Below are 24124 nucleotides of genomic sequence, written 5' to 3'. Positions count from 1 at the left end.
CCCAATTCCTTCCTAAGGTGGTATCAGCTTTTCATGTGAACCAACCTATTGTGGTGCCTGCGGCTACGTGGGACTTGGAGGACTCCAAGTTACTGGACGTAGTCAGGGCCTGGAAAATGTATGTTTCCGGGACGGCTGGAGTCAGGAAAACTGACTCGCTATTTATCCTGTATGCACCCAACACGCTGGGTGCTCCTGCTTCTAAGCAGACTATTGCTCGCTGGATCTGTAGCACGATTCAACTTGCACATTCTGCGGCTGGACTGCCGCACCCTAAATCTGTAAAAGCCCATTCCACAAGGAAAGGGGCTCTTCTTGGGCGGCTGCCTGAGGGGTCTCAGCCTTACAACTTTGCCGAGCTGTTACTTGGTCGGGTTCAAACATTTTTGCAAAAGTATACAAGTTTGATACCCTGGCTGAGGAGGACCTTGAGTTTGCTCATTCGGTGCTGCAGAGTCATCCGCACTCTCCCGCCCCGTTTGGGAGTTTTGGTATAATCCCCATGGTCCTTACGGAGTTCCCAGCATCCACTAGGACGTCAGAGAAAATAAGATTTTACTCACCGGTAAATCTATTTCTCGTAGTCCGTAGTGGATGCTGGGCGCCCGTCCCAAGTGCAGATTGTCTGCAATACTTGTATATAGTTATTGTTTAACTAAAGGGTTATTGTTGAGCCATCTGTTGAGAGGCTCTGTTATTATTCATACTGTTAACTGGGTATAGTATCACGAGTTATACGGTGTGATTGGTGTGGCTGGTATGAGTCTTACCCGGGATTCAAAATCCTTCCTTATTGTGTCAGCTCTTCCGGGCACAGTATCCTAACTGAGGTCTGGAGGAGGGTCATAGGGGGAGGAGCCAGTGCACACCAGGTAGTCCTAAAGCTTTCTTTAGTTGTGCCCAGTCTCCTGCGGAGCCGCTATTCCCCATGGTCCTTACGGAGTTCCCAGCATCCACTACGGACTACGAGAAATAGAATTACCGGTGAGTAAATTCTTATTTTCTCAATAAGAAATTTTTGACCTAGGGGTGCCGTGAAAAAAATTCTGATATTCTAGGGTGCCGTGATTCAAAAAAGTTTGGAAACCACTGCCTTAACCCAATCAAACCCAATCGTAACTAACTCCCTTATTCTTAACATTATCTTCTCTTAGTTATACAAACTATACACAATACTTTCAAATTGCTAATAAATAAGTTAGTAACACGTTATTAAAATACAAAACCAGATGTTTTGTTGTATGTTGCTTTTTACTGCATGTAATGTTTCTTATGCTTGACTCATGTCTATGTCTTGCAAAATTGTATACAGTGTTTTTGCTTCAATAAAAAAAAAAAATATGCAAAACCATGAATATATTTCACTTCAGCTATCTATGGATAATAGGACAACTATAGAATAAATCTCTCAGCTTGTTAACAGAGACAGGTGTAAAAATGCTAAATAAATAACTGCATATCCCAAAAGCCAACATCCGCACACATATCTTTTTTACGTGCATTTAATCATCATTAATAGCTTCTATACAATCAAGGAAGCAGCCCGCAGCTGGTAGTATAATCATGAAAGAGAAGCGAGCAATCATCATAAATTCACACTTGTATGTTTTCTTAAAATATAGTTGTCAAAATAAGTCTAATATGTCACGAACCTCGGGCAGCGGCGACCGCGCTTGTCCCTGCGGGTGGCCTGGTCTGCCCGGCGCCTCTCTTCCCCTGTCAGTCTCCGGCTTCAGCGGCGGGTCGGCGCTGCTCTCCGGCGGCTTCCCGGAAGCAAGGGCGCCGCCATCACAAGCAAGGGCAAGGAGGCGGAGCAGGTCTGACGTCACCTGCCTGCTCCGCCAATCAGGCTAGGGCGGGGAATTTAAAATCAGATACCAGGCAGAGATCCGATGCCTGAGTATCTTCGTTTCTCCTGTGGAAGCTATGATCCAGAGCTCCCTCGTCCCTGCAAGCATCCTGTGCTTCCAAGCATCCTGTCCCTGCAAGCATCCTGTGCTTCCAAGCATCCTGTCCCTGCAAGCATCCTGTCCCTCCAAGCACCTCCGTGCCTCCAGTTACCTCCGTGCCTCCAGTTACCTCCGTGCCTCCAAGCACCTCCGTGCCTCCAAGCACCTCGTGCCTCCAAGCACCCCGTGCCTCCAAGCACCTCCGCGCCTCAAAGCACCTCCGTGCCTCCAGTTACCTCCGTGTCTCCAAGCACCTCGTGCCTCCAAGCACCTCGTCCCTCCAAACACCTCGGTGTCTCCAAACACCTCCGTGCCTCCAAGCACCTCCGTGCCTCCAAACACCTCGTGCCTCCAAGCACCTCCGTGCCTCCAGTTACCTCCGTGCCTCCAGTTACCTCCGTGCCTCCAAGCACCTCCGTGCCTCCAAGCACCTCGTGCCTCCAAGCACCCCGTGCCTCCAAGCACCTCCGCGCCTCAAAGCACCTCCGTGCCTCCAGTTACCTCCGTGTCTCCAAGCACCTCGTGCCTCCAAGCACCTCGTCCCTCCAAACACCTCGGTGTCTCCAAACACCTCCGTGCCTCCAAGCACCTCCGTGCCTCCAAACACCTCCGTGCCTCCAAGGGTCTCCCAGCACTCCCTGTACTCCCAGTACCTCAGTGCCTTCAATACCACAGTGTCTCCAATATCTCAGTACCCCAGCCTTCATTATTTCTACAAGTCTTGTCTTACAGGAGACCTACAAGAATTCCTCTGGGCCTCCCGCCTGCCGTCTTAGTTCTGCATGAGGAAGACCTACATCCGGCCATCTCTACTACGACCCAGTGGCGGTTCCTCTTCCCGGTCATCGGAAGAAGCCCCGAGTCCACAACACTCCCAAACCAGGTCAGTGATAGTATACTCAGGCCTCATGGACTCGGGGGATCGGAACACGGACTCTAGTGCCATCCAGAACCTGGCTTCTCGAGTGCAAAGTCAGGAAGCAGCACAAGGTCAGGTGATGCAGTACCTCCAGCAGTTGTCCGGGCGTCTGGATCAGATTCAGGCGTCTCTGGCCTCAGTAATTCCGGCTCCTGTTCCAGCAGTCGCACCAGTTGCCGTTGCCAGCAATGTTCAACCATCGGCCGGTGTCACTCCACGCCTTCAGTTGCCTACTCCGTCCCGCTATAATGGGAATCCCAAAAATTGTCGTGGTTTCTTGAACCAGTGCGAGGTACATTTCGAGCTACTTGCACACAACTTTCCTACAGACCGGTCCAAGGTAGCATATATTATTTCTCTGTTGGAAGGTTCTGCTTTGGATTGGGTGTCTCCATTATGGGAACGATCTGATCCCATGGTTTCCAACTACACCAACTTCATCTCGTCCTTTCGAAGGATTTTCGACGAGCCCGGCAGAATGACCACTGCTTCTTCCGATTTGCTCCGTGTTCGGCAGGGCGCCCGTTCCGTGGGCCAGTACGTGGTTCATTTCCAGACCATTGCTTCCGAACTACGCTGGAATAATGATGCCCTGAGAGCTGCCTTCTGGAACGGTCTTTCCGACCGGCTGAAAGACGAGCTGGTTACTAGAGATCTGCCGGATCCATTAGAAGATTTGATTTCCCTTTGCGTCAAGGTGGATCTTCGGATGCAGGAGCGTGGAAGAGAACGTAACCGTTCGGATCGTTCCAGGTTCCGGAATCCTACTCCTAGGCCGGTGGCCTCACCTAGCTCAGATGAGCCCATGCAAATTAACCGCTCCCGACTGTCTCCGGAAGAACGACAGCGTCGTCGTGAGGGTAAACTCTGCCTTTACTGTGGAGCCGCAGATCATTTTCTTAAATCTTGTAAAGTCCGTCCGGGAAACGGGCAGACCTAGCTTGTTCCGGAGGAGTCAAGCTGGGAGTTACGACAAAAGCTTCTCCAACTTCGGACTGCTTGCTTCCAGTAACTCTAGTCTCCAATTCAGTCTCCAGGTCTTGTGAAGCCCTATTGGATTCCGGAGCTGCAGGGAACTTCGTTTCTTCCTTCTGTGCCCAAAGTTTGGGTTTAAAGTTACGGCCTATCGAGCGGCCAATTTCACTGACGGCTATCAACGGGACTAGAATTTCCAAAGGTCTCATAATGTGGCGCACGGGGCCAGTTAAGCTGCGGGTCGGGGCTCTACATCAGGAAGATTTGGAACTCTTGGTAATCCCAGAAATGCCCCATGATCTGGTTCTTGGAATGCCTTGGCTGAAAAGTCATAACCCCCACATCGATTGGAAGTCGTCACAAATTCTGTCCTGGAGTTCCTTTTGTCACACTAATTGTCTTACTCCTGTTTGTCCGCTCCGTGTTACCTCCAAAACGGATGAAGAGCACATTCCGGAGGCATATCAAGGGTACAAGGACGTATTTTCGGAACAAGCTGCTGACCTGTTACCACCTCACAGGCCTTGGGACTGCCCTATTGACCTTGTCCCAGGGAAGACGCCACCTCGTGGTCGCACATATCCTCTGTCTCTTCCCGAGACTCAAGCCATGTCGGAGTATATTAAGTCCAATATGCTCAAGGGATTCATTCGCCCCTCTTCCTCCCCTGCTGGTGCAGGCTTCTTTTTCGTGAAGAAAAAGGACGGGGGGTTGAGACCATGCATCGACTACCGCGGCCTAAACGACATTACTATTAAGAATAAATACCCCTTGCCACTAATCACAGAGTTATTTGATAGGGTTCGTGGTGCCCGCATTTTTTCAAAACTCGACTTGAGAGGAGCTTATAATCTTATACGCATCCGAGAGGGGGATGAATGGAAGACTGCCTTTAATACCCGAGATGGGCATTACGAATACTTGGTGATGCCGTTTGGTCTTAGTAATGCTCCCGCGGTTTTCCAGGGATTCGTCAACGAAATCTTTCGTGATATGCTGTATCAGAGCGTTGTGGTATATCTGGACGACATACTGATTTTTTCCAAGAATCTTGTCGAACACAGGACTCAAGTCAAAGAGGTGCTACACCGTTTACAAGAGAATCATCTCTACGCCAAGCTTTCCAAATGTACCTTTGAAGTAACATCTATTCCGTTCCTCGGTTATGTCATCTCGGGGACGGAGCTTCGCATGGATCCGGAAAAGTTGTCGGCCATTCGTGATTGGACTCAGCCTCTTTCCCTGAAAGCAATACAAAGGTTCCTGGGCTTTGCGAACTACTACAGGAAATTCATTAAAGGTTTCTCCACCATTGTTGCACCCATTACTGCCCTGACGAGAAAGGGTTCTAATCCTAGTTTGTGGCCTCCGGAAGCCATTGTAGCTTTTTCTCGCTTAAAGTTAGCTTTCACGACGGCTCCAGTTCTCCAACAACCAAATTTCGAGGAACCCTTCTTCTTAGAAGTTGATGCATCTTCAGTCGGGGTGGGGGCTGTCCTCTCCCAGCATTCCTCTGATAAGAAATTACATCCGTGTGGCTTCCACTCTCGTAAATTCTCTCCAGCCGAACGAAATTACTCTATTGGAGACCAGGAACTCTTGGCAATCAAATCTGCCTTGGAAGAATGGAGATATCTTCTAGAAGGGGCTAAACATGTGTTTACCATCTACACGGATCACAAGAATTTACTGTACATCAAATCCGCACAATGTTTGAATCCTCGCCAGGCGAGATGGGCACTTTTCTTTTCCCGATTCTCGTTCATTATCAAGTACCGTGCCGGGACTCTCAATATTAAAGCAGATGCGCTTTCCCGTTCACAGGTTCCCACAGACGAGGATGAACCTCCGGAGCGGGGTTTAATTCTGAATCCAGTTTCTGTCTCTGCTGCTTTAACTACTCCAGCTCCTCCTCCTGGAAGAATGTCCGTACCAGCTAGATTCCGCCCAGGAATACTACGGTGGGTCCATAACTCCAAGTTTTCCGGTCATCCCGGCGCTCAGAAGATGTACAAGTTTCTGCAAAGGTCTTACTGGTGGAACACCATGAGGAAGGATGTACAAGATTGCGTTAATTCATGTCCCCAATGTACACAACATAAATCTCCTCGTCTGCCTCCTGCAGGGTTACTTCGTCCTCTGCCTATCCCTGTGAGACCCTGGACTCACATTTCCATGGACTTCATCACTGACTTGCCCTGTTCCAAGGGTTGCAACACCGTTTGGGTTATCGTTGACCGTTTTTCGAAGATGGCACACTTTGTGCCCTTGACTGGTCTTCCGACAGCACCGAAACTGGCTCTATTGTTTATCCGAGAACATTTTCGTTTGCATGGGTTGCCACAAGAGATTGTTTCTGACCGTGGAGTACAGTTCACCGCCAGGTTTTGGAAAGCCCTTTGTTCAACTCTACACATTAAACTTAAGTTTTCGTCGGCTTATCATCCCCAAACAAATGGACAAACGGAACGAGTCAATCAAGATCTAGAGACTTTTCTTCGGTTGTATCTCTCTCCTTCACAGGACAACTGGGTGGAGTTGTTGCCTTGGGCGGAGTTTGCCCATAACCATTTGTTTCATTCTTCCACTGGGGAATCACCATTTTTCGTCAACTACGGGTTCCATCCCCGTGTTCCGGAATTTCCAAGCCTTCCGATAATAGAGGTTCCTGCTGTAGCGTCCACTCTACGACACTTTGGACAAATTTGGAGAAAGGTTCATGCTAATCTTAAGCAGGTTTCTGTTCGGTACAAGTTCTTTGCAGATAAGAAACGGCAAGCCGCACCTCAATATAAAGTTGGGGACAGGGTATGGCTGTCCACACGGAATCTCCGGTTGAAGGTGCCCACCATGAAATTCGCTCCAAGGTTCATCGGTCCTTACCCTGTGCTACAAGTCTTAAATCCTGTGGTCTGTAAATTGGGTTTGCCTGCCCATCTTCGCATACCTAACGCCTTCCATGTTTCTCTACTCCGTCCCCTCATACTGAATCGATTCCACTCAGCACTCCCAAGGCCAACGTCCGTAGTGGCAGAAGCTGGAGCGGAGTTTGAAATCAAAGCTATTCTGGACTCTCGTTATCTTCATAAAAAATTACAGTACTTGGTGGACTGGAAGGGTTATGGACCTGAGGAGAGAAGTTGGATTGGGGCTACTGAAGTAACGGCTCCTCGTCTGATTCGGATCTTCCACTCCAGACATCCGACTAAGCCCGGGAAGTGTCCAGGGGCCACTCCTGGAGGAGGGGGTACTGTCACGAACCTCGGGCAGCGGCGACCGCGCTTGTCCCTGCGGGTGGCCTGGTCTGCCCGGCGCCTCTCTTCCCCTGTCAGTCTCCGGCTTCAGCGGCGGGTCGGCGCTGCTCTCCGGCGGCTTCCCGGAAGCAAGGGCGCCGCCATCACAAGCAAGGGCAAGGAGGCGGAGCAGGTCTGACGTCACCTGCCTGCTCCGCCAATCAGGCTAGGGCGGGGAATTTAAAATCAGATACCAGGCAGAGATCCGATGCCTGAGTATCTTCGTTTCTCCTGTGGAAGCTATGATCCAGAGCTCCCTCGTCCCTGCAAGCATCCTGTGCTTCCAAGCATCCTGTCCCTGCAAGCATCCTGTGCTTCCAAGCATCCTGTCCCTGCAAGCATCCTGTCCCTCCAAGCACCTCCGTGCCTCCAGTTACCTCCGTGCCTCCAGTTACCTCCGTGCCTCCAAGCACCTCCGTGCCTCCAAGCACCTCGTGCCTCCAAGCACCCCGTGCCTCCAAGCACCTCCGCGCCTCAAAGCACCTCCGTGCCTCCAGTTACCTCCGTGTCTCCAAGCACCTCGTGCCTCCAAGCACCTCGTCCCTCCAAACACCTCGGTGTCTCCAAACACCTCCGTGCCTCCAAGCACCTCCGTGCCTCCAAACACCTCGTGCCTCCAAGCACCTCCGTGCCTCCAGTTACCTCCGTGCCTCCAGTTACCTCCGTGCCTCCAAGCACCTCCGTGCCTCCAAGCACCTCGTGCCTCCAAGCACCCCGTGCCTCCAAGCACCTCCGCGCCTCAAAGCACCTCCGTGCCTCCAGTTACCTCCGTGTCTCCAAGCACCTCGTGCCTCCAAGCACCTCGTCCCTCCAAACACCTCGGTGTCTCCAAACACCTCCGTGCCTCCAAGCACCTCCGTGCCTCCAAACACCTCCGTGCCTCCAAGGGTCTCCCAGCACTCCCTGTACTCCCAGTACCTCAGTGCCTTCAATACCACAGTGTCTCCAATATCTCAGTACCCCAGCCTTCATTATTTCTACAAGTCTTGTCTTACAGGAGACCTACAAGAATTCCTCTGGGCCTCCCGCCTGCCGTCTTAGTTCTGCATGAGGAAGACCTACATCCGGCCATCTCTACTACGACCCAGTGGCGGTTCCTCTTCCCGGTCATCGGAAGAAGCCCCGAGTCCACAACACTCCCAAACCAGGTCAGTGATATAATAATTGCAGTCTTTAATTTAAGCACTGACATATATACAGTGTGTGTACATATAGTGTGTGTGTGTGTGTGTGTATATATATATATATATATATATATATACACATGTAGTTTGAAGGGCCGCACTCGCTGCTTTACAGTCAAAAAAGCAGTGCTGCATGAGAACCGTTGGGGTCCACTAATATAGAAGTTCAGTGGTACAGGCACCCACCAAATCCATGTAATAGAAAAATATTTAATTTACCTCACAGGTACACCATAGAAGTATGATCAGCAGGACATCACTGTTTCAGTCCCCAAGGAACCTTTGTTAAGATGATATCAACACATCATAGTTACCTCAGCAGCCCATTATGCAAGACTGACCTGAAGCCTCCTGAATAGCAGAGTCACTTGGACAAGATCCGCCCACAGAAAGATACCATGACAGTGCATCAAAAACAAATAACCCATATAGAGAAGTACATTAAAATATAGTGCACACCTTCACTAGAATGCGGATACACCAGCCAGGCTGAAATCGCACATACCCCTCATCCAGGTAATGAGAAAACCAACTAAGTTCGCAACTGCGGTAGAACACATTGCCAAAACTGGAAGCATAAATAGCATCACCGCTAACGAGTGAGGACATCATGTGTGGATGCCAATTCTGACACTCCAAACTGTGTGTGCGCCACCGTGTGGATTGCCTGCTGGCAGTAAGTAGGGTAATAAACCAAGTTTAATATGTATACAAGACAGAAAAACAATGCTGCTAAAAACGAGGCCAGAGATCATCTCCAGAAGTTACAGAAATAACAAAATGTATACTACATTAAAAAAATACATTAACACATCAACAATAAAATAATAAACCTCGAAAAAAAAGAAAAGTTAATCAGAATACAAGAAACATAATCATATCTATTGTAGAGATTAAAGATTTGAAAACTAGAAATAAAAAGAGAAAAAAAATTAAAAGAATAAAAATAAAATTATTCTTTCAAGGCAGAAACTACCCTACCAAAAAATATATTGTAAGGATTAGATTAATCCCCATTGTACAGGGTCTCAAGCTCATAACTCCATTTGACCTTGCATTGCTGCAATAGCTTTTCTCGATCACCATCAATCTTGGAATGTGGGCAGTTAACATGTGTTTAAGGCTTGATACTGAATGTCCCATTAGCTCAAAGTAGTTACCCATTGGTTAACTGGTTATCAGATGCTTTGGTAGACAGGGCAGCACGAATAACTGTCCGTGATTGTTCATCCTGTCATGAAAATTGCGGGTTGTCATGCACACATAATGTCCATATGGGCAGACAATGATATAGATCACATGATCCATTTTACCATGTAACCTGTGCCGGATTTTGATCTTGAGGCCACTGTGCAGATGTGCAAATCTCTGCCCCACCATCACTGACCTACAGGTTGTAGAGTCAGGGCAACTATAATAACCGCTCTTGGCAGAAGGTATCAACAGAGCCAGGTATCAACAGTGTCTTACAGTTGCAACGTGGGACGCATAAGCATATCTTAGATTCTTCGCACGGTGATATGAGCACAAGGCAGGTTATGAGCTGATGTCTTTGAAGACCGGGCCGGATGTGATGATCAGCCAAAACTGCTGCATCACCTTTTGTGACCGTCCAGAAGAGACGTCATAGGTAGAAGCAAATATCGTACAATTACTATCCAAAGGATTGTCAATTCTAGTAGTTTTTTGTGAGTTCCTACACCATGCCTTGTCTAGACATCTGGCGATCGATCTGGCAGAATAGCCTTGTTCAAGAAATCTGTCCTTAATCTCACAAATCTGTACCAATAGAGTCACTTGTTAAGTACTCTGCACCACTCGGTACAGGAGGCCAAGTGATTAGGCCAATAGTGGGCACAGAACCCCTTGTTATTGTCCTATTTCTATAATAGAAAGGAATTGACCATGGAGCATAAAATCCACTTCTCATTTTTTAAGTCTTAATACCTTATGGTACAAATCAAGTGAAGTTTCGCAAACTCTAGGCCAGGCCTGGTCAACTTGTGGCTCTCCAGCTGTTGTGAAACTACACATCCCTGCATGCCCTGCCACAATTTTAGCATTCTCTAATAACTAAATATTGGCAGGATATTCTGGGATGTGTAGTTTCACAACACTGGAGAGCCACCAGGTTGGTCAGGCCTGCTCTAGGTGATCAAAAAGTACCATTTCCGCTTCATCATCAATCATAAAATTATACGACAACTGCGCTGTATATGGGATTAAGCTGCTCAGTTTAAAAAATAACACTAATAAAACATGTAACGAGCGCTAAAAGATCTTGACCTAAATGTATATATATGGCTGTGCTGTCATGTATAAAATGTATATAGAAAGTGGCACCTGTGGAAAAAGATTTTTATGGTTATTGTGCGGTATGTTTACAACTCCTTGCGCGGCGACGCACGAAACGCATTGGAGGCATAGAGCTACAGAACACCATCATCTCTCCGGCCCGAACTTCCCGACACCTAACCGCAGTGTGACGTCATCAAGCCGCGAACCATCATCGCTGGTCGCAGCGGAGCGGAATAGAAGGACTTTTAACACCACCTCCCAACTGATGCACGGGATCGACTAGGAGGTAGGGACAGTTAGCACATTCACAAACACATTGTGAATTGGAACGGACTGAGCTCAACTCACATACTCCATAAAGGAGTTGTAAACATACCGCACAATAACCATAAAAATCTTTTTGCACAGGTGCCACTTTCTATATACATTTTATACACGACAGTACAGCCATATATATACACTTAGGTCAAGATCTTTTAGCGCTCGTTACATGTTTTATCATCATCAGTCATAGATGTGAATGGTCAAATATTCTCTGTAAAGCACTGCAGAATATGTATGCGCTATATAAATAACTAGTAATAAATAAATAGATTAAAGGATCTGGTTGCTGTAAGGAGAATAAGGATTACAAAAGAGAATAAATAGTTCTCTAGAGTACTTATCAGGGATAAAAATCTTCCCACCTTATATTGTATAACCTGAAATGGCTAACTTCTTCCAAACAAAATGACAACCCCACTATGTATAGAAGGGGATAACAAGCACATGTAAATCTTGGAGAAGGGAAGGAGAAAAATTGCATTTACTAGGGAACCACTAATTTGCTTTCTTATTATAAATAAAGTTTATGGCTAGTTGCTGATAATAGGATACTTGTGTCCTATTGTTTTTACAGTAAGCAGTAGGAGTGGCTGGGTTTGTCTGATTTGCTTTTAAGCTCTTGAGTAAACTGGACAAGGGGTAAACAATGCTAATTAACACTACTAAGGGGAAGAACACGGAGTCCAGAAAAATACCTCATGATGCTTTCTGTGGACGTAACTACATGTAGGAGGTATGTGACAAGCAGGGTTGGACTGGGCATCTAAAACTAAGATGAGCCAGTCCAACTGCTTGAAAATGCTCAGCCGGCATGCAGAAGATGCAGGGCATGCCATGAGGCCAACCCACCTGACTTGTGGCACGCCCCTGTAAGGCAAGACCATATCATTGTTAATGTAATGGTGAAAAAGGGTAAGTCCTGTTCCAGGCACCAGTCCCCAACACCGCGAACAAGGAATGCCACCATTAATGCAACCAATAAAATAAAACTAAAAAACAAGCAATTTTAGGAGATAAAATATAAATACAAAACCTGCAATAACCTTTCAAACGGGACTGCAGTGGTAAGTTAATCACATTCAAAATCATGTTCAATGGTAATTAACATACACTAGCCAGCGATGAAAATGATTGTGATTAACACCATATAAAGGTCAACTGTAACTGAAGGATTTCCTTGTAGTTTTGCAAGAAGATGCTAACATCCCATTTACATAACTGAGTTCTGCTATGAATTTGTGACCACAAACTGCACATAAGGTTTACTTAACTATTTTATTATTTTAGATATTAATGTAATATGGTTAATGTACTTTAACGCTAATAAGCATTTATTATTATTATTACCAGTTATTTATATAGTGCGCACATATTCCGCAGCGCTGTACAGAGAATACTTGCCCATTCACATCAGTCCCTACCCCAGTGGAGCTTACAATCTATATTACCTATCACATGTACACACACACACATTCACACTAGGGTTAATTTTTGTTGGGAGCCAATTAACCTACCAGTATATTTTTGGATTGTGGGAGGAAACCGGAGTACCCGGAGGAAACCCACGCAAGTACGGGGAGAATATACAAACTCCACACAGTTAGGGCCATGGTGGGAATTGAACCCATGACCTCAGTGCTGTGAGGCAGTAATGTTAAGCATTACACCATCCGTACTGCCCAAGCATCATTGTATGCTTAAGGCAAATGCTAAAATAGTTTGCTAAAACAAAATAATGAGTGTGACAAACTTGCACAAGCCTGCAAAATTTGATTCACTGAAAATGATCTGCAGTTCTCAGGCTTATTCCAAAAACTATTTAGTGTGCGGATTATAAAATAACTTTTTCACTAAGACTTGAGGATATTTCATAACTTATTGTCTGTTAGAAGTTTTCAAATGTCTGGTCCAGCAAAAATTCCTTTTTTGATTTTGGTATCTGAGGGTTCTGGAACCTTTTAACCAGGGCCGGCTCCAGGCATGTTCCTTAGGAGTAGCCACGCTGGGCGCCGACTCCTAAGATCGTCCGGTAGCCGGCCGCAATTTTAAATCAGCCGCCAGTCTGTCAGCCAGCTGCTGCCGGACCACGAGCTTTGACTGTCTGACGGACCGGCCGCTGATTTCAGGCAGAGGGCCACTGGAGACAGGACTGAGGGGCAGGAGAGGTGCACGCTGTGCTTTCCTCTCCTCACACAGAAGCAGCGGTGGGAGCAGTAGGAGAGGCCAGTGGTGGTGAACAGCGTGTATCTGGCACAGTGGGGGCATGTGTATCTGGCACAGTGGGGGCATAGTATGTATATCTGGCACTGTGGGGGCATAGTATGTGTATCTGACACTGTGGGGGCATAGTATGTGTATCTGACACTGTGGGGGCATAGTATGTGTATCTGACACTGTGGGGGCATAGTATGTGTATCTGACACTGTGGGGGGCATAGTATGTGTATCTGACACTGTGGAGGCATAGTATGTGTATCTGACACTGTGGGGGCATAGTTTGTGTATCTGACAATCTGGGGGAATATAATGTGTATCTGGCACTGTGCAGGCATATAATGTGTATCTGCCACTGTGGGGGCATACAATGTGTATCTGGCACTGTGGGGGCATATAATGTGTATCTGGCACTGTGGGGGCATATAATGTGTATCTGGCACTGTGGGGGCATAATGTGTATCTGGCACTGCACTACTGGGAACATATGTGTATCTGGCATTGCTGGGGGCATATTTGTATCTAGAAAGGCACTACTGGAAGCATATGTGTATCTTACACAGCTGGGGGCATATAATGTGTATCTGGCACTACTGGGGGAGTATGTGTATTTGGCACTACTGGGGTCATTATGAGTAAGGAACACTACTGCGGGCTTTATGTGTAAGGCTGCTAATTGTGTGTATAGAGAGGGTGTGAAAATATATTTATAGTTTGAGCATATAAAATTGAACGTCCACGCCCACTTTTTCAGGAGTGCGAGCACCTCATCGGAGGTGGGGGGATCGCTTCGATATTTTCTCGTTCAGGGCTCTAGTAGGCCTGGAGCAGGCAGATACTTAAAACACTCTTATTTTTTGGCATAGCTGTTACAAACCGCTTCTTAAGTCCTAGTTGGATGTGAATAAGGGGTAGAAGAGATTTTTTTTTTTTTTTTAATCAACCAAACTTTACCAGATAACATAACCGTTTTTCTCCAGATTTTAAATCAGCCCTGCTAGATCATTGTTTTGTGATCCAGGTGGAAGGGAGGACGGAGTGCATCTGTTACAGCAGTAGCACACACTTATACTACAAACACACACACCTTCGTACACAATGTACCGGCCACATACACACAGTATTTACCACGTTATTTTAACACCACCTCATACTGTAGCGCTTCATAAATTATATTTGTATTTATAATTTAAGATTATTTTGAAACTGTTTCATATTCTAGGGGGACTAGAATATGAAACCGTTTCAAAATAATCTTAGATTATAAATACAAATATAATTTATGAAGCGCTACAGTATGAGGTGGTGTTAAAATATTGTATACCTAAACAGCAGCATGAATCATAAACAAACACATAAAATATCATAACACACACACACACACACACACACACACACACACACACACACACACACACACACAGTGGTAATGTCTATAAATGTGTATAGCTCCTGGCAGGCCAAGATCCATGCGGGGCTCACATTGATGAATGACGCTTAAGATATACTTCTATAATGCCTAATAAAAAGGTAAATTGGATATGCTAGAAATGGACCGCCTAGGCGTACAGCCTATAGTTTAACATGGTTTTTGTGTACTTTTGACTTGTTGGACTCTGAAGTGCTATGTACCAGCTGTCTGCTGTAATAATAATAATACAATGCATGCTGATGTAGAGATCACATGAAAGCTCTGGTTTAGCTAAGGAAAAGAACAATGTCACGCTTTAGTATCTATTTAAAGAGGTCGTGCCTTGTCTGGTGCATGATCAGCAAAACCAAGTCGTTCAATGATCTATGTGGCATGACTATTGCTGGTTTCCATGTTATTTGGCTGCAGCAAATCTCATGCCACATCATCAGCCCACCAAATAATCAGCTTGTTATCTCAAGTATGGGTATTCTCTCTGTAAATGGTAAAATTAAATAGAAATGCATGAAAAAAAGAGAGACAATCTGTAGTCTTAGGCCAGTACTTTTATAGAAAGCTGCCATGAACTGGAAACTTAAATTGAGGATTATTGCATAGTTTAAACTTTAAAGTTTGCATTTAATGGTCTGTCTTTCCTGGAAGGTGACACATTGGCGCTTTGTGTGCCCATGCATGTAACTTGACATTTGTACATTGTACAAGACCATGTAAATGCCTAGTTCCAGACACACTAGCGCTGATATTTCATGCAGGAAGATGAGAATTAATGTCATATTCTTTAAGTGTTTACATTTTAATTGTATTTAACATTTGTTTATAAAATGTAATTTATATTTATACTGGGCAGTGGAATGCATGAATGTTACTGTACTTGAGGAGCTAGGTAGATTTTATTTGGTGGTACACAGAATGGTAGTTGGTCAAATCAATGTATTGGTCCATCACAAGTGCATTTAAAGGAGGGGATAATCTAGACAAGAAAGTAAAAATCTACTCAGCACAGTGCAATGGATTAGAGAGACATACATCCTACATAATAATAGAAATGCAGAGATCTCGGTTTTAGACATTTGCAAACCTATGGTAAGCCATCCAGCCACATCAAGGCATCTTTGCACTGGTGGTCCTACTGTATGCTACATGGTAATAGAACTTTGGGTCATACATTTATGTATTTCTAAATTGAGAGATAACTAACCTGGAGGCACCCCAAGATCTCACAACATGGCATTATAAGGATTAGCTACCCTCCAACTACTGATCCCATCCATGCCTACACAGAATAATAGTTGCTAAAATCAATATATTGCTCAATCACAAGTGCATGTTTTTGATTTGTTTGTACTATTTTGTTGTGTACACAGATAGCAAATAGTAGACACAAGCGTAAAAAAAGTATTGTAAACACACCAGCCGGGTAGACTTAACCAGGATCTTGGATTTATTTTTTCTGAATTATTTCATTTGTTTAATTGGAAACAATAAACATTGAGTATGTTACAATAGTATTCGGTGTCAGTTGTGTGATTTGTAACAATAGAAGATAAGATCAATTTGTCAACATCACAATATCTTGACTGAACAGATAATGTTACAAATAATGTTATATAAAAATTTTAACACCTGGTTTTGGTTGCAAGTCTATCATATACAATCAACATCCCAATGTCTTAACTGGACAAGTACAGTTACCATAATAGTGCTTACAGAGTTTTAACACTTGGATTTGATTCCAAGTTTAACATATGTTTGAAGAGCCCGAGAGAGGAGTGCCGACCAACCCCAACATATCAAGATAAGGAAATCGGAGGATCTTGTATTACCATTCTAGTGACATACCAAATGGGGTTTCTGAGAATGTATTGTATTTGTTTTCTGGTCGTAAGTGGGAGAGTATTTACATGTATACGGTTCCCATAATAAGCAGGATCTTGAACCTATTGTAGTACATAGGTTTGTAATACCGCACTTGCATAAACATACACAAGTAGCAGAAATGGGGCAGAGCATACAGCGGTCCCTTGGTCATATATTTAAGCAGATATTGTAGGGTCCCACACGGAGCTCAAATACAGTGGCAAGATAGCATCACAAATGTGCAGACCCATTCATGGGGGCCTTATAGGTGAAGGAGCAGAGATACCTCAGTTGTGGAGCATCTTGGGGGTAGCACAGTAGAGCACTCCATACACCAACACATGTACTGTAAGAGAGGGGATTAATCTATACTAGGAAAAAAACTAATTCCCCCAGGACATCATACTGGACCAGCAAAAAACAAAAAAACAAAAAACATCCTACATGATTATAGGAATACAGAGATCTCTGTTAGATACGTTTGCAAATATCTGGTAAGCCACCAGTCGCGGCAAGGCATCTCTGATCTGCTGGTCCTAAACTTTAGAATAGTTACCTACTTTGGGTCATGCATTTATTTATGTTAGCTATCCATTTAGAAATGTATGACCCAGGGGTACTTTTATAATGTAGCATAGGGCCTCCAGAACAGAACTGAGTTCTGTGCATTGCTATTATCACATATTATATGTCTCTTTCCTGGTCGATTATGGTGTGCTGGGATTTATTTTTTTCTAGTTTTAATCAAACCAAGGTTCACAGAATTTGTCCAACCTCCGGATTAGAATGTCAGTCTTTCCATTTGACCAAAAAAACAAAAACAAAACAAATTCAGATTTCTCTGACGTCCTAAGTGGATGCTGGGACTCCGTAAGGACCATGGGGAATAGCGGCTCCGCAGGAGACTGGGCACAACTAAAAGAAAGCTTTAGGTCTAACTGGTGTGCACTGGCTCCTCCCTCTATGACCCTCCTCCAGACCTCAGTTAGAATCTTGTGCCCGGCTGAGCTGGATGTACACTAGGGGCTCTCCTGAGCTCCTAGAAAAGAAAGTATATTTTAGGTTTTTTATTTTCAGTGAGATCTGCTATGAGGGACTAAGGGGAGAAGAAGCGAACCTACCTGCTTGCAGCTAGCTTGGGCTTCTTAAGCTACTGGACACCATTAGCTCCAGAGGAATCGAACACAGGACCCGACCTCGATCGTTTGGTCCCGGAGCCGCGCCGCCGTCCCCCTTACAGAGCCAGAAGCAAGAAGATGGTCCTGAAAATCGGCGGCAGAAAACTTCGGTCTTCAACAAGGTAGCGCAGAGCACTGCAGCTGTGCACCATTGCTCCTCATGCACACCTCACACTCCGGTCACTGATGGGTGCAGGGCGCTGGGGGGGGGGGGGGGGGGCGCCCTGAGCAGCAATATTAACACCTTGGCTGGCAAAAAAAATCACAATATATAGTCCTAGAGGCTATATATGTGAAAAATACCCCTGCCAGAGATCCATAAAAAAGCGGGAGAAAGTCCGCCAAAAAAGGGGCGGGGCTATCTCCCTCAGCACACTGGCGCCATTTTTCCCTCACAGCTCCGCTGGAAGGATTGCTCCCAGGCTCTCCCCTGCAGTTTCAAGACTACAAAGGGTAAAAAAGAGAGGGGGGGCACTAAATTTAGGCGCAGCAGTATATATATAAGCAGCTATAAGGGAAAATCACTCAGTTATAGTGTTCATCCCTGTGTTATATAGCGCTCTGGTGTGTGCTGGCATACTCTCTCTCTGTCTCCCCAAAGGGCTTTGTGGGGTCCTGTCCTCTGTCAGAGCATTCCCTGTGTGTGTGCGGTGTGTCGGTACGGCTGTGTCGACATGTTTGATGAGGAGGCTTATGTGGAGGCGGAGCAGATGCCGATAAATGTGATGTCACCCCCTGCGGGGCCGACACCTGAGTGGATGGACTTGTGGAAGGACTTACGTGAAAGTGTCAACTCCTTACATAAAAGGTTTGACGACATACCAAATATGGGACAGCCGGCTTCTCAGCCTGTGCCTGCCCAGGCGTCTCAAAAGCCATCAGGGGCTCTAAAACGCCCGCTACCTCAGATGGCAGACACAGATGTCGACACGGATACTGACTCCAGTGTCGACGACGATGAGACTAATGTAACTTCCAATAGGGCCACACGTTACATGATTGAGGCAATGAAAAATGTGTTGCACATTTCTGATGTTACCCCAGGAACCACAAAAAAGGGTATTATGTTTGGGGAGAAAAAACTACCAGTAGTTTTTCCCCCATCTGAGGAATTAAATGAAGTGTGTGAAGAAGCGTGGGCTTCCCCCGATAAGAAACTGGTAATTTTTAAAAGGTTACTAATGGCGTACCCTTTCCCGCCAGAGGATAGGTCACGTTGGGAAACATCCCCTAGGGTGGATAAAGCGCTCACACGCTTGTCAAAGAAGGTGGCACTACCGTCTCCGGATACGGCCGCCCTAAAGGAGCCTGCTGATAGGAAGCAGGAGACTATCCTGGAGTCTGTATATACACACACAGGTATTATACTGAGACCAGCTATTGCTTCAGCATGGATGTGCAGTGCTGCAGCTGCGTGGTCAGATTCCCTGTCGGAAAATATTGATACCCTAGACAGGGACACTATATTGCTAACCGTAGAGCATATTAAAGACCCAGTCTTATACATGAGAGATGCACAGAGGGATATTTGCCGGCTGGCATCTAAAATAAGTGCAATGTCCATTTCTGCCAGGAGAGGGTTATGGACTCGGCAGTGGACAGGTGATGCAGATTCTAAAAGGCACATGGAAGTTTTGCCTTATAAGGGTGAGGAGTTGTTCGGGGATGGTCTCTCGGACCTTGTTTCCACAGCAACAGCTGGGAAGTCAGCATTTTTACCCCATGTTCCCTCACAGCCAAAGAAAGCACCGTATTATCAGGTACAGTCCTTTCGGCCCCATAAGGGCAAGCGGGTTAAAGGCGCGTCCTTTCTGCCTAGAGGCAGAGGTAGAGGGAAAAAGCTGCAGCATACAGCCAGTTCCCAGGAGCAAAAGTCCTACCCCGCTTCCTCCAAGTCCGCCGCATGACGCTGGGGCTCCACAGGCGGAGCAAGGTACTGTGGGGGCCCGTCTCAAAAACTTCAGCAATCAGTGGGCTCGCTCACGGGTGAATCCCTGGATCCTTCAAGTAGTATCTCAGGGGTACAAGCTGGAATTCGAGACATCTCCCCCCCGCCGTTTCCTCAAATCTGCCTTGCCTACAACTCCCTCAGGCAGGGAGGCAGTGTTAGAGGCAATACACAAGCTGTATTCCCAGCAGGTGATAGTCAAGGTGCCCCTCCTTCAACAAGGACGGGGTTACTATTCCACAATGTTTGTGGTACCGAAACCGGACGGTTCGGTGAGACCCATTTGAAATTTGAAATCCTTGAACACACATATAAAAAAATTCAAGTTCAAGATGGAATCGCTCAGGGCAGTTATTGCAAGCCTGGACGAGGGGGATTACATGGTATCACTGGACATCAAGGATGCTTACCTGCATGTCCCCATTTACCATCCTCACCAGGAGTACCTCAGATTTGTGGTACAGGATTGTCATTACCAATTCCAGACGTTGCCGTTTGGTCTGTCCACGGCACCGAGGGTATTTACCAAGGTAATGGCCGAAATGATGATACTCCTTCGAAAAAAGGGAGTTTTAATTATCCCGTACTTGGACGATCTCCTGATAAAGGCGAGGTCCAGGGAGCAGTTGTTGGTCGGGGTAGCACTATCTCGGGAGGTGCTACAACAGCACGGTTGGATTCTAAATATTCCAAAGTCACAGCTGGTCCCTACGACATGTCTACTGTTCCTGGGGATGGTTCTGGACACAGAACAGAAAAAAGTGTTTCTCCCGGAGGAGAAGGCCACGGAGCTGTCATCTCTAGTCAGAGGCCTCCTAAAACCAAAACAGGTGTCGGTGCATCACTGCACGCGAGTCCTGGGAAAAATGGTAGCTTCCTACGAAGCAATTCCATTCGGCAGGTTCCATGCAAGGACTTTTCAGTGGGATCTGTTGGACATTCAAGTGGTCCGGATCGCATCTTCAGATGCATCGACTGATAACCCTGTCTCCAAGGACCAGGGTGTCTCTGCTGTGGTGGCTGCAAAGTGCTCATCTTCAAGAGGGCCGCAGATTCGGCATACAGGACTAGGTCCTGGTGACCACGGATGCCAGCCTTCGAGGCTGGGGGGCAGTCACACAGGGAAGAAACTTCCAAGGACTATGGTCATGTCAGGAGACTTCCCTACATATAAATATTCTGGGACTAAGGGACATTCACAATGCCCTAGGTCAGGCTAGACCCCTGCTTCAACACCAGCCGGTACTGATCCAGTCAGACAACATCACGGCAGTCGCCCATGTAAACCGACAGGGCGGCACAAGAAGCAGGACGGCGATGGCAGAAGCCACAAGGATTCTCCGATGGGCGGAAAATCACGTGTTAGCACTGTCAGCAGTGTTCATTCCGAGAGTGGACAACTGGGAAGCAGACTTCCTCAGCAGGCACGACCTCCACCCGGGAGAGTGGGGACTTCATCCAGAAGTCTTCCAACTGATTGTAAACCGTTTGGAAAGGCCACAGGTGGACATGATGGCATCCCGCCTAAACAAAAAGCTAGAAAGATATTGCGCCAGGTCAAGAGACCCTCAGGCGATAGCTGTGGACGCTCTAGTGACACAGTGGGTGTACCGGTCGGTTTATGTGTTCCCTCCTCTTCCTCTCATACCCAAGGTACTGAGGATAATAAGGAGAAGAGGAGTAAGAACTATACTCATTGTTCCGTATTGGCCAAGAAGAGCTTGGTACCCGGAACTTCAAGAAATGATCTCAGAGGACCCATGGCCTCTGCCGCTCAGACAGGACCTGCTGCAGCAGGGGCCCTGTCTGTTCCAAGACTTACCGCGGCAGCGTTTGACGGCATGGCGGTTGAACGCCGGATCCTGAAGGAAAAGGGCATTCCGGAGGAAGTCATTCCTACGCTGATTAAAGCTAGGAAAGAAGTGACCGCAAACCATTATCACCGCATTTGGCGAAAATATGTTGCGTGGTGTGAGGCCAGGAAGGCCCCAACGGAGGAATTTCAGCTGGGCCGTTTTCTGCACTTCCTACAGTCAGGGGTGACTATGGGCCTAAAATTGGGTTCCATTAAGGTCCAGATTTCTGCTCTATCGATTTTCTTCCAGAGAGAACTGGCTTCACTACCTGAAGTTCAGACTTTTGTTAAGGGAGTGCTGCATATTCAGCTCCCTTTTGTGCCTCCAGTGGCACCTTGGGATCTCAACGTGGTGTTGGATTTCCTAAAGTCACATTGGTTTGAGCCACTTAAAACCGTGGAATTAAAATATCTCACGTGGAAAGTGGTCATGCTGTTGGCCTTGGCTTCGGCCAGGCGTGTGTCAGAATTGGCGGCTTTGTCATGTAAAAGCCCTTATCTGATTTTCCATATGGATAGGGCAGAATTGAGGACTCGTCCCCAGTTTCTCCCTAAGGTGGTATCAGCCTTTCATTTGAACCAACCTATCGTGGTGCCTGCGGCTACTACAGACTTGGAGGCTTCCAAGTTGTTGAACGTAGTCAGGGCCCTGAGGATTTATGTTTCCAGGACAGCTAGTGTCAGGAAAACTGACTCGTTGTTTTATCCTGTATGCACCCAACAAGCTGGGTGCTCCTGCTTCAAAGCAGACTATTGCTCGCTGGATCTGTAGTACGATTCAGCTTGCACATTCTGCGGCTGGACTGCCGCATCCTAAATCAGTGAAAGCCCATTCCACGAGGAAGGTGGGCTCTTCTTGGGCGGCTGCCCGAGGGGTCTCGGCTCTACAACTTTGCCGAGCAGCTACTTGGTCGGGGTCAAACACATTTGCTAAATTTTACAAGTTTGACACCCTGGCTGAGGAGGACCTAGAGTTTGCCCATTCGGTGCTGCAGAGTCATCCGCACTCTCCCGCCCGTTTGGGAGCTTTGGTATAATCCCCATGGTCCTTACGGAGTCCCAGCATCCACTTAGGACGTCAGAGAAAATAAGAATTTACTCACCGGTAAATCTATTTCTCGTAGTCCGTAGTGGATGCTGGGCGCCCATCCCAAGTGCGGATTGTCTGCAATACTTGTATATAGTTATTGTTTAACTAAAGGGTTATTGTTGAGCCATCTGTTGAGAGGCTCAGTTGTTGTTCATACTGTTAACTGGGTATAGTATCACGAGTTATACGGTGTGGCTGGTATGAGTCTTACCCGGGATTCAAAATCCTTCCTTATTGTGTCAGCTCTTCCGGGCACAGTATCCTAACTGAGGTCTGGAGGAGGGTCATAGAGGGAGGAGCCAGTGCACACCAGTTAGACCTAAAGCTTTCTTTTAGTTGTGCCCAGTCTCCTGCGGAGCCGCTATTCCCGATGGTCCTTACAGAGTCCCAGCATCCACTACGGACTACGAGAAATAGATTTACCGGTGAGTAAAATCTTATTTTTGTTTAGCATGTAGAATTGTCTGTGATTTTCAATGAATTGCATTTAGGAGGTAATTCCAAGTTGATCGCAGCAGGATTTTTGTTAGCAATTGGGCAAAACCATGTGCACTGCAGGGGAGGCAGATATAACGTGCAGAGAGAGTTAGATTTGGGTGGGGTGTGTTCAATCTGCAATCTAATTTGCAGTGTAAAAATAAAGCAGCCAGTATTTACCCTGCACAGAAACAAAATAACCCACCCAAATCTAACTCTTTCTGCACATGTTTTATCTGCCCCCCCCCCCCCCCCCGCAGTGCACGTGGTTTTGCCCAATTGCTAAAAAAAAATCCTGCTGCGATCAACTTGGAATTACCCCCTTAGTCATCTAACTATCGATACAGTCTGCTACCTTCATTATTTCTGAGGCTTCGATACAATGTAGTCCAGTAGATAGTGACCCATATTTAGGGAAATTATGGTTGGAGATGGCCTCAACACCAACGAATGTGCTCTGGACAAAGTTGACGTAATAATGGGAAAATCCCATAAGCCTATCATGCAGTTCTCTGTACTTCTCTCACACTCTAGTGACCCTTTGCATTTTTATCTTGGCTGTACTCTTGCCATCTCAGACTTCAATGCTTAAAACAAATCTCTAATAGCATTCCCACCAGTCAACAAAAGATTCCTTCCTGATATCTCAATCTTTGTTGGAAACAAAAAAATCCAACCTACAGATATGTCCTCATACATCATGCCTCAATACGCCACACAGCGGGAGATGCCTTGCGTGAGTGAGTTGACAAGTCACTGTAGAGCAGTGGTCAGGGAACAGGGGTAAATTACCCCAAATGGGGTAAAAAATGAAATTCCTGGGGGTAATGGACGGTCGTGCTGCTGAGACACAGCCCCATCCAGCACCGGCCGACTCACGATGTGACATGCTGACGTCACAACGCGCTCCCTGCTGCCCGCCCTGCGCTGTGTTCTTGGCCGCGGTGTGACGTGCTGACATCACACCGCGCTCCCTCATGCCCACCCGTCCTGCGCTGTCCTGTCCTTCCGCCCGCGTCCCGCCATCCCACACACAGAACTTGAAATGTTCTGTGACTGACCACTGACGAAGTTCCGCAGGATCAGACAGTGGCCCACATAACAGTGGGAAATTCCCACTTACATTACTGAG

The 24124-nt window shown here is 46.6% G+C and overlaps 1 protein-coding gene across 2 annotated transcripts in view; it reads left to right on the top strand.

Moving 5' to 3' along the window:
* Positions 1 to 24124, top strand: part of COG5 (component of oligomeric golgi complex 5) — an 866036-nt gene that overhangs the window by 204647 nt on the left and 637265 nt on the right. The window lies entirely within an intron of this gene.

This window comes from Pseudophryne corroboree, chromosome 6, assembly GCF_028390025.1.
Source record: "Pseudophryne corroboree isolate aPseCor3 chromosome 6, aPseCor3.hap2, whole genome shotgun sequence".
In the NCBI taxonomy this organism is placed as follows: domain Eukaryota; kingdom Metazoa; phylum Chordata; class Amphibia; order Anura; family Myobatrachidae; genus Pseudophryne; species Pseudophryne corroboree.
The sequence above is the reverse complement of the archived record's forward strand: the minus strand, read 5'-3'. Positions and strand labels throughout refer to the sequence as shown.